We start from the raw sequence: 8,978 nt of genomic DNA on the forward strand, positions 1-8,978 counted from the left end.
AGGTGAGGTTACTTTATATTTCTTGGAATAGCTACCATTCCCTGAATACCACCTTTAACAGGCCTTTCATGTGTGTGCATTATCTCATATCCTTACAACATCCCTATGAGAGAGGCATTTTTTAAAAATACAATTTAAAGATGAGGATTCAGAGAGGTAAGATAACTTGCCCCAAGTCATACATCCAGTAAATGGTGGAGATGGGAATTTGAACTTGAACCTTATCTGATTCTGGGGCCTGAGCATCTGGCTACTATATTGTACTGAACAAATGAGATTCCTGGGTTCCTCTGAAGTTTGGCCATATACACACAAACCTAGGGGGAAAAAACCTCAGTGTCTGGAGGAGGAGAGAGAAAGATGCCTGAGGTACCCTGAGTTCTGCTTCCTATCAGCACTGTCAAAGAGGTAACACATCCTAGAGAGGAATGGTAACAAGTCCTGGAGAGGAATGGCTGTGGGGTGTGTGAGACCCTTGGCACAGAAAAATCAAACTTCAGCAAAGATTCTTGTCTCCAAACAAAATCAGCTGTTTGCCTCCATACCTGACAGTCACTCTGGCTAGGATAATGGGCATCTCAGTGGTATCTGTATGATCAAATATCTGAAGACCAGAGTCTCTCAGCTAAAATACTGGTACAGTTTAAGACTCTAAAAGCATGACATAAACTCTACAGGATACAGAACCTTAAACATAAGAGTTTATATTTCCACTATCTCTATGGAATGGGGACTAAGAAGCAGAGATCATGTTATCATAGAAAATGAAGTCATACTTCTGGCACCGAGTCCATCCATGCCTTGTATACTTATTTCCGCCTGTAGTGTCACAATATATCCCATTTAACTAACACAGCATGTGAAGTACTAAGCGGTGAAGTGCTAAGCACTTAGCACAGAACTTGGCACATAGGAAGTGCTCCATTATTGTTGGATGAGCACATATTAGATAATAATAAATACCTTTTGAGTAGAACCAAATGTATGGGTCATACTAGGTATTCATTACATCTCTCATATAATTCAGTTGAGTTATTTCAGTATAATATTAAAATCTTATATACATTTTTTAAGACAAAACTTTAAAGCAATGAATCTTTAAATCTGATTTCAAAGTAGGTTTTTCTTTCTAAATTCACAAACTGATGTCACATCTAGTCTAAATATATTACTTCCTATTATAAATAAGTTTATTAATATCTTACTCTCTTAGCAGTGGAATTTGGGCATGTGCGTGTGTAGTTTAAACATGCTAAATTCAACTTGGTCAACCTAAAATGCATATATATCTCAGGAAAATGTAAAGAAATCAAACAGTTTAATGTCATATAGTATTTATCAGACGTGTTCTAGCAATATAAAAAGAATTATGGGCAACGATGTTTGTGTGTGCTGTTAAGATGAGTCCAAATTATTTCAGCCCCATTCATGGTATTGGAGAAGTGCTCTGCAAATGTTTTCCATATAAATAGCGAATGAAGCTCACTCCCTCCTTGGAAATGTACTTATACTCTGTGCTAAAAATGGAATTTAACTATAAACTATATTTTATATGCCATATTTTAGTACTAAATTTGATGATTTTTACATGAATTTCATTAAATATCAATAATAACAAACAGTACAGAAACAGTAATAACAATGTACGACAAAGCGTATCAACAGTAAACTCCTCCTTTCCTCACCTAAGTAATTACCACTAACAGTTTCTTGTGTATCCTTCAGACATTTTTGTATTGCTATTTAACTTTTCATGCATATAGGATTTGTTTCCTGCCTCCCTAATTAGAGGCTGAGCTCATTAAGTACAGGGACTGCAGCATACATTTCTTCCATATTTTCCACATAATGTCTAACTGTACTGGATACCTTGTAAGTATGCAATAAAAATAACTGCAGCTGTGATGGTTCTGTTGACTCTGTTAAAAAAGGGAAAAAATGCAAGCCACGTAGAATATTATACCAAATCAGGGTAACATTTAAGGCCAAGTAGTAAAAACTCCTTGTTCAGTAATCCCCGGGTCACGGTACTAAATTAAGATGGTTCATTTTTTAAAATTTGGATAGAGAGGCACTCATTCATTGAATAAATTTGTGCAGAGTCAACACCTATACAGAAGCACGAGCATCTCATGAAGCAAGCATCATTATTAACTCCATTTTATAGACAAAGAAACTGAGATATAGAAAGGTTAATTATTTACCCAAGGTTATGCAATTAGTAAATGCCCAAGCTGGAATTCAAATTCAGGCAGTCAGCTTCTAAAGTCTATGTGCCTTGAAGGAAAGGAATAGACTTGAGAGTTGGTATAAAGGAAATATTAGAACATGTTTAGCAATTCATTCATTGGTTTGGGGGGGGTGGTTGTGAAAGAGAAGCAGGCAAAATGATTGTGAGGTTTCAAGCCTGGATTTCTCAGGAAATAATTTGAGACAACTTCCAGATGAGTATTCAGAAACACACATCAGTATTATATGTCCTCCCATGCAAATATGAAATCAAGTGTTGTTAGTGATGACTTAAAGTTATAAAATATAATTATCACTCACTAAATAATATCACTTTATTTTCCCTGTATCATTCTACTACTCATACAAATATACTGGGATTTTCACATCAATAATAATGTAGATAACTAGGATATTCTAGACTAAATTTCACCTTCTTAGCAGACTCATGTGAAGCAGATTAATAAAGGATGATTCTCTGTGCTCAGAGGTTAAAATCTTGCCAAGCTAACATAATCATGGCAGGATCAAGTGTCTGCCAGTCAAGTATTCTTTCCTGTAGATTCTAGGCATTCAATTCCATGTTAACTGCTAGAGTAGATAAAAACAGCAGAAAACCTCAGCAGGAGTATGGAGAACAATTTTCTTGTACCAATATACATTCTGGATCAGAATAGGTACTCTCTATTTCCTCTTGATACTTAGGAAACCTTTATGTCTTATTAAACATTATCCAGTGGTTCTTAAAAAAATTGCATATGCATATACAAGGGTCAACAAGATTGAAAGAAATGTTACAACAGAGAAATTATAAGAATACTATGACTTCCAGAGACATTGACAGATATGGAACACCATGCCAGAATGAATGTGTATGTTCTCATAAATATACTTGGTGACCCCTGCCATGTGAAAGAAGCCAGAACTCACTCAACTGGATAATAATTACTGCCTTGAAAACCCTTTCCCTCCACACTAGGTATCTCCATGAATGTTTCTCTCTAAATATCAAACTTTTCCCTTTACAAAATGCTTGTCACTTGCAGAGAGCTGGTTAAAGGGGGAAAAAAAGGCAGTGATATTTGATGGGACTTGTTTTTCTGACATGCTTCTAACCTGGAAATCTGCAAATTGAACACAAATTTCTGTGCAGATTTGTACTTCAGAGACTTTGAAAAAGATCCTAAGTCCCAGCTTCTAGGAAAAGATTCGTTTCCTGCCAGTATATTCCATAAAATGGAATGCTTCCGTGAAATATACTCATCATGGAAGTATTAAAGGATTTAGAGAAGACATGTTGTTGTTAATATTATTAAGCTACATCTGCACAGTGATGCACACTGGATAGTAAGACAGTAATAATATATTCAGCTATCTTGATTTGCAATGGTAGAGCCCAAACCTGAGGATGGCAAGAATCCACAGATAAAAACCACAGTGCCACCACCCTACCCGGTCATCTTAGTGAGTCACAGAAAATAAGACCTGCTGGCCACATTCTTTAGTCAGAGTTGATAGTAGATGGTAGAAAATATATTTTGACACAGAACATATCACTCATGAAATATTCATGAAAATGTTTTGTTCAACAGGTATGTTACTTGCCTGCAGAAGACCTCCTATAACAACATTTCCGTATTTTCACGTAGGTGGCCAAAATCATTGTTTGGGGCAGTTGTGGTCAAGCTGATTTTTTTTCAAATAACCATTGGAAATACATTTGAACCCAAAAGTCTAGAAATATTTGAGCTACTAATTCCTCATGAATACTCTAGTCTTTTTGCCAAAATGTAAATTCTCTGCCTCCAAACAAGTGCCCCACAATAGTTTCAATTTAATGATCTAAATTATTTTCCTCTATGTATACATGTACAGTTTCACTGCAAAAGTGAATAAATAGTATAAAGAATATGGACAGAGACATGATCCATAATTCTATATATCCCCTAATTTTAAAAGTGATTCCCTTGCCCAAGGTAAAATAACTAATAACTGGAGAAGGAGTACATAATTGAATCCCAGGTCTGGGTCACTCTGGAGTGAAGAATGTCAAAAAGGTATTAACATTTTGCAAAGAGTATACATCTGTGTATGCAAAGAAAAAAATTTAAAGTTTATCCATCATGAATTTTGACTTTTGTAAAAATACAAGCAATGATCTACTTGAGCAACTGGAATGTAAATATCATTAATAAGTTTCTCTTTGCTTAGAAACTCCTCAAGGACAGGGGGCTGTTTTATGACAGGTAATGATAAAGCTGTCTACTTTGGAAAAGTGCATTCACAATTCCCTCATTATTTGATCAGAATGTTCATGTAGAAAGTCTTTTAGGCATTTACGTTGGAATAATCAATATCATTGCTTCTTCTAACACCATAAATAATTCCTTTTTTTTTAACCTAGATTCACCACAGGTTTTAAAAGATTAACTTCATTTACTGAAACCATCCCAAACCTTGCCAATCTGTGTGTGTATTCTCTGTAGAGGGAAACAAAATGAGCTAGATTTTCCGAAGAATCACTTCATATACAGGACTAAGAAAATATATCTTAGAGACTAGGCAGCAGCTGGAAAGAATAGGGGTAGAGTTTCATTGATCTCCTTATCCTACTGGATAGTAATACCATTAGTACTAATTATAGTTACAATTATAGTTACAATCCCCACACACATTGCCTCACACATCTTGGCCTTGAATTTAGGTCTATCGAACTCCAAAACCAGTCTTCTCACATATATGTGTAGCAGAGGCACTACCAGAGAAGAAAACATGGCAATGATGAAACTTGTGGTTTATTTATCCTTTTTCAGCAAGAAAAACTGCCAGCTAAATTAGAGTTGACTTTCATCTATGGTGCCAGGAGATACAAGAGGGGGCCAGATATTGTTAAAGAGATTGGAATTGTCTGGAAAATACAAAATAAACAGTAAGTGGAGGGCTACTCCCTATGTGGTGGTACAAAGACTGGAGCCTTAACATATATATATATATATTTAGTAAAGCCTTCCTTAGAAGGGTGTGGAATGTGGGACCTCCAAGACTCACTGAGATTAGCCTCTATCAGAAGGGTGGTTAAAAGTTGCATAAGAGTTATAAGAGAGGGGGAAAAAAGTCTTCCCAAGGTGGAGGTAAGGAGAGTTACTGTGACGAAAAGTGAGGATACACTACTTGTACTGGTCAGGGTTCTCCAGAGAAACAGAACCAATAGGAAGTTGTGTGTGTGTATGTGTGTGTGTGTTTACAGTTGACCCTTGAACAATGTGGGGGTTCAGGGTGCCAACCCCCCACGCCGTCAAAAATCTGCATATAACTTGTAGTTGGCCCTCTGTATCGGCGATTTTGCATCTGCAGATTCAGCCAACATCGGATCATGTAGTACTGTAGTATTTACTACTGAAAAAAATCCACATATAAGTAGACTCACACACAGTTCAAACCTGTATTGTTCAAGGTCAACTATATATATATATACACACACACAAACAGAGAGAGAGAGAGAGAGATTGAGTATAAGAAATTGACTTAATTTAGAGGCTGACAAGTCTCAAGATCTGTAGTCAGCAAGCTAGAGACCCAGAAAAGCCAGTGGTGTAGTTTCCGTCCAAGTCCAAAGGCCTGAGAACTGGAGAGCTGATGGTGCATTTCCAGCCCAAAGGCTAGCAGGCTTGAGATCCAGGTAGAGCCAATGTTTTAGTTCTAGTTCAAAGGCAGGTAAAAACTGATGTCCCAGCTCTAAGGCAGTGAGGCAGGAGTTCCCGCTTACTTGCAGGATGGTCAGCCTTTTTGTTCTATTCAGGCCTTCAACTGATTGGATGAGGCCCACACACATTAGAGAGGATAGTCTACTCTACTCAGTCTACAGATTCAAATGTGAATCTCATCCCCAAACATCTTTACTGACACAGCCAGAATAATCTTTGACCAAATATCTGGGCATCTCTTGACCCAGTCAAGTTGACATACAAAATTAATTAAGTTACCCCAGTCAACCCAGTCAAGTTGACATACAAAATTAATTTTGTATGTCAACTTGACTGGGTTGACTGGGGTAACTTAATGGTTATAAGTCATTAGAGTAGTGATTGCTAGAACTAATCCTCCTAACACAACACTTCTAGGGCAGTCAGGAAATGGTTGCCTAGAAAACTTGAGGGACTTCCCTGGCGGTCCAGTGGTTAAGACTCCACGCTTCCACTGCAGGGGGCACAGGTTCGATCCCTGGTTGGGGAGCTAAGATCCCATGTGCCATGCAGTGCAGCCAAAAAATAAAATTTTTTTTTTAAAAATAGAAAAATTGAAACAGTGGACTGATAGAACAGTAACATAATGGCTCAGGTCTGCCAGGACATTAAGGCCCTGACATTAAATATTTACCCACAAAGAATTGCTGCAACAGAGCTCCTTATAATAATCACCTGAGCAGCAGACCCAGTAGCATTGCATGGGTAAATACTCCTTAAATATTGCTTCCAAGAATGAGTCTTCCCAATCCCACTCCTGGGCACATACCCAGAGAAAAACATGGTCCGAAAAAATACATGCACCGCAATGTTCATTGCAGTGCTGTTTACAATAGCCAAGACATGGAAGTAATCTATATGTCCAATGACAGAAGAATGGATAAAGAAGATGCGGTACATATATACAATGGAATATTACTCAGCCATTAAAAAGAATGAAATAATGCCATTTGCAGCAACAGGGATGGCCCTAGAGATTGTCACACTGACTGAAGTAACTCAGACAGAGAAAGAGAAATATCGTATGCGGAATCTATAAAAAAAAATGATACAAATGAACTTATTTACAAAACAGAAACAGACTCATAGACTTAGAGAACGAACTTATGGTTACCAGGATGGGTGGGGTAGAGGGACAGTTAGGGAGTTTGGGACTGACATGTACACACTGCTATATTTAAAATGGATAACCAACAAGGACCTACTGTATAGCACAGGGAGGGAACTCTGCTCAATATTCTGTAACAACCTAATTGGGGAAAGAATTTGAAAAAGAATGGAAATGATTCTCCCCTAGAGCCTCTAGAAAGGAACCCAGCACTACTGACACGCTGATTTTAGCCTAATGCAACCCATATTGGACTTCTGACCTACAGAACTATAAGATAATAATTTTGTGTTATTTTAAGCTGCTATATTTGTAGTAATTTGTTATGGCAGCAAGAAAAATCTGATGCACACAATTGGAGTATAGAAAGTAGAGGAAAAAAGGATGGACATGTCATTCAGCTCCCTTCTGTCTAAGGAGATTTCCAAGCAGTAGATCCTTCAACTTAAGGAAAAATGCAAATGGTGTTCAGGAAAAGAAAATGAACGTTATTTGATTTGTCCTGAGTGAAGACTCTTATTTATGCCCAACTTTTAATTAGCTACATAAATAGTACTGAGGCAGGGTTTTTAAAAATGCAGTGCAGATATATACAAGCCATCTAGATTTGGCTTTGGAATCGATGTTTATTATTATTAAAAGGAAGCAGATCTTTTACTCTTTCCTTTTACTCTTTCCTCACTCTTAAAAGTCAATTAATAATCAAGAATTATATGCCTTCTTTTAGCTCTGGCTCAACATCGTTAGTCATCAAGGATATTCAACTCAAAACCATATTAGAGTCACAGATGTAGAAAACAAATTTATGGTTACCGGGGGGGAAAGGGAGGGGGAATAAATTAGGAGATTGGGATTGACATATACACACTACTATATATAAAATTGATAACTAATAAGGACCTACTGTATAGCACAGGGAACTCTACTCAATACTCTGTGATGGCCTATATGGGAAAAGAAACTAAAAAAGAGTGGATATATGTATAACTGATTCACTTGGCTGTACACTTGAAACTAACACAACATTGTAAATAAACTATACTCCAATAAAAATTTTTTAAAAAACATATTGAGAAACCACTTTACACTCTCTAGAATGGCTGGAATCAAGAAGAGAGATAATAACAATTGTTGGTAAAGATATAGAGAAATGGATCCCTCATATATTGCTGGTAGGAATGTAAAATGATGCATTCATTTTTGAAAACAGTCTGGCAACTCCTCAAAAGGTTAAACAGAGTTATCACATGACTCAGCAGTTCCACTTCTAGATATATACCCAAGAGAAATGAAAACATATGTCCACATAAATGTTAATAATAGCATTATTCATAATAGCCAAAAGTGGAAACACCCAAATGTCATCTCATTATACAACAAAATGTGATATACCTATACAATGGAATATTATTTGGCCATTAAAAGGAGTGAAGTATTGACACATGATACAATATGGATGAACCTTGAAAACATTATGGTAAGTGAAAGAAGCCAGTCACAAAAGGCCACATTTTACATGAATCCATTTATATGAAATATTCAGAACAGGTAAATTCATAAAAACAGAAAAAAGAACAGAATAGGAAAACCTATAGAGACAGGTAGTAGATTAGTGGTTGCCTAGGGCTGGAGGAAGGGAGAACTGGGGGAAATAAGAAGTGACCACTGGTAGGTACAGGATTTCTTTATGTGGTGATGAAAAATGTTGATTATGGTGACAGTTGCACAACTCTGTAAATATAGCAAAAACCACTGAATTGTATATCGTAAAAGTAAATTGTAATGTTTGTGAATTATCTCTCAATAAAGTTATTATTTTCAAAAGAATAGAAGAGAAAACAGTAACTTCTGAGGATTAGAGGAGGGAAAGACTTTCTTGATTTTTCCTCTGTGATCTT

This window comes from Balaenoptera musculus, chromosome X, assembly GCF_009873245.2.
Source record: "Balaenoptera musculus isolate JJ_BM4_2016_0621 chromosome X, mBalMus1.pri.v3, whole genome shotgun sequence".
NCBI lineage: Eukaryota > Metazoa > Chordata > Mammalia > Artiodactyla > Balaenopteridae > Balaenoptera > Balaenoptera musculus.